Source organism: Hylobates moloch, unplaced genomic scaffold (assembly GCF_009828535.3).
Source record: "Hylobates moloch isolate HMO894 unplaced genomic scaffold, HMol_V3 SCAFFOLD_31, whole genome shotgun sequence".
Taxonomy (NCBI): Eukaryota; Metazoa; Chordata; class Mammalia; order Primates; family Hylobatidae; genus Hylobates; species Hylobates moloch.
Window position 1 is genome coordinate 3,469,238 of NW_026652306.1, and position 3,157 is coordinate 3,472,394.

Genomic DNA, 3,157 nt, shown 5'->3' on the forward strand with positions numbered 1-3,157 from the left:
CTGTCACTCTAATTCAGATTGCTCTACTCTGGCAGACAAAGTAATGTGCCTCCCACTCTCCCAAAGGTAACCCTGTCCAAATCCCTGGAACCTGTGGATATGCCACCTTCCATGGCACAGCTACTTTGCAGATCTGATTATAATCTGGGGATGCAAAAATTACCCTGGATTATCTTAGTGGGCCAGTGTAAACCCACAGGATTTATAAGAAGAAGGCAGAAGCATCAGAGTCAGAAAAGGAGTTAGGATGACAGAAGAGATTAGTGACATGTTCTTTGAAGATGGTTGTGGGGTCCATGAGCCAAAGAATACAGGTGGTCTCTAGGATTTGGAAAGACAAGGAAACTGATTGTCCCCTGGAGGCTACAGAAAAACTGCAGCCCTGCTGATACCTTGATTTGAATCCTGTAGGACTTATTTTGAACTTTGACCTGCAAAACTATAAGATAATAAATTTGTCTTGTTTTAAGCCACTGCTGTTTTGTTAATTTGTTGCAGCAGCAATAGAAAGATAAAACAGCCCTCAGAGTCAATCAGTGAACCCATGAGCCAAGCTAGAGAAAAAGACACTGGTTCCTTGGACAATTGAGATGGTGGCTCATGGCTAACACTATCTGAATCTGTGGTGCTACCTTGAGGAAAGCACGTTAGTTTAATAAACATTACCAGCACTTTTTTATTGCCTGTTATTTTAAGTTAGGTTTCCTTAACAGCAGATTTTGAAATGCAAATTTGACTGCACATTGCAGGGTTGAAGGAACAGAGATTGAAACAAAAAAACGTCAGAAAAAAGACGAGGATGTTTAATCCAAAGTCCTTGCATTAGGCACAGGAGTGGGTGCTGGAGAGGTGAATAGAATGCCTTACACACTGGTTTATCTGAAGGCTGGGACATTTATCCATGGCAATTATTCCCTATTGGTTGAGGGATGCCCTGAGGGTATTTGACTTCCCTACACACTTGGCTACACCCTTAGGTCAGCAGGCTCTTCAGGCTTCAGAGAAAGCCCTGAGACATAAAGGTGGAGATACTTGAGTGCTAGCTTGAGGCAGGACACTGTTAGCATGGACAACTGTGACAGAAATCACAGGTTAGCCCAGGGGATGGAGTGCAGTATACCCAAAACATCCAACCTGCTCTTCTTTATAAACCTGGTTCTCCAGTTCTCAGCCCATCTGCACCGTCCAGTCGTCTCTTTTTCTTTAGGCAACTCCGTCAGTTTTTCAGAGCTTGCCAACAAGAAGACTAGTTGGCAAAAGCTTCCAATGGGATTCTCCCACGGTCCAATCTGTTCTTTATCAAAATTGTTTTAATCATTTTAGGTTCATTTAACTAAAAATTAAGTGACCTTTATTTCTTGTATAGTGAGAATTACACTTCAGTGTGTGCCCTTATATTTGTTGACTCCCTTATATAAGCCCGATGAAAGAGTCTGGATGTTTGTCATCGCCAAATCTCATGTTGAAATGTCACTCCCAGTGTTGGAGGTGGGACCTGGTGGGAGGTGTTTGGGTCACGGGAGTGAATCCCTCATGATTTGGTGATGTTGCTGTGAGAGTAAGTTCTCCTGAAATCTGGTTATTTTAAAATGTGTGACACCTCCCCACCCCTTTGCTCCCACTCTGGCCATTTGAGACACTTGACCCACCTTTGCCTTCGGCCATGATTCTGTTTTCTGAGGCCTCCCCAGAAGCCAAGTAGATGTCAGTATCATATTTCCTGTACAGTCTGCAGAACCATGAGCCAGTTAATCCTCTTTTCTTTATAAATTACCAGTCTCAGATATTTCTTTATAACAATTCAAGAGTGCCTAAAACACTCAGCATACATTGAAGATGTCAAACAGAATTTAAAACGCCTTTAAATACAAAAATCATAGGTAAATATGACATTGTCTTGTGAATTTTCTATCACGTATCATTACTTATGTTAAAAAGAATCACACTGTATTTTCAATGCCAGATTGTGGTTATATAAGAAATTTGAAGATACATTAAAGATTACACTGATTTAGAGTAATTTTTGTCACATAGATTCTTTTAATTTTGTTCCATTTTAAACTTTATTGATGCTGATGAAAAGGAACATTAAATTTTCAACTCTGTGAACCACTCCATTAAGTTACGTAGACCTGATTTGTGGAAATCCAGCATAGTCAAGTCTAAATGGTCTCTCTGTCTAGCCTAGCCCAATGTCATTCTGCCACACCCCAGCATACAATGGCAATTAAGCTGTCCTAGGCTGACTCTTCAGTGTGATGCCACATGTGGGAGGCTGTCAGCTCGAATGATTCTTCCCCACATTGTGCCTGTCCTGGGTATCACACACATGCTGTGCACTAATTTTCCTCTGCTTCTCATTGCTCACAGTTCAGATAATTCTACCTCAAAAAAATCCTTCCTCATAAGAGCTGCATACTAATTAACCCCTGCCCTCTTCTCTTTGTCTCTTTCAATCCTTGCCTAATTACCTATGAAAATGTTGCTTCTGTTTTACTCATACTCTCCTGGGTTTCAGTCCTACTCTTTGCCCAGTCTTTTTTCTCACCCTTTTCCTCTTCCTCTTCCTTCATAGCTTCATTTCTTTTTTCTTTTCTTCCAATCATTTTTTTAAATCATCTGTGTTAGTCCATTTAGCATCGCTGTAAAAAAATATCAGAGGCTGGGTAATTGATAAAGAAAAAAGCTTTATTCGTCTAGCTGTAAGATGGGACATCTGGTGAAAGCCTCATGCTGCTTCCATTCATGCCGGAAGGTGAAGGGGAGATGGTGTGCGCAGAGATCGTGTGGCAAGAGAGGAAGAAAGAAAGTAGGGGGAGGGGCCAGATTCTTTTCAACAACCAGTTTTTGAGGAAACTAACAGAATAGGAATTCATTCACACTCCCACACCCAACCCCAACTGGAGGACATTAATCTATTCATGAGGGATCCACCCTTATGACCCAAATACCTCCACTAAGCTCCACCTTCAACGCTGGGGACCAAATTTTTAAATGAGGTTTGGAGAGAAAAATATCCACACAATAGCATCACCCTTTTATCTCTCGTGTTTCACGTTCCCTGGATGCTGAGTCGGGGGAGACTTGGCCCCTAAGGCTCACAGCTTCCTCTGCTCCCCTCCATGATAAATAATGCCTTTCAAGGCAATCATGGAGG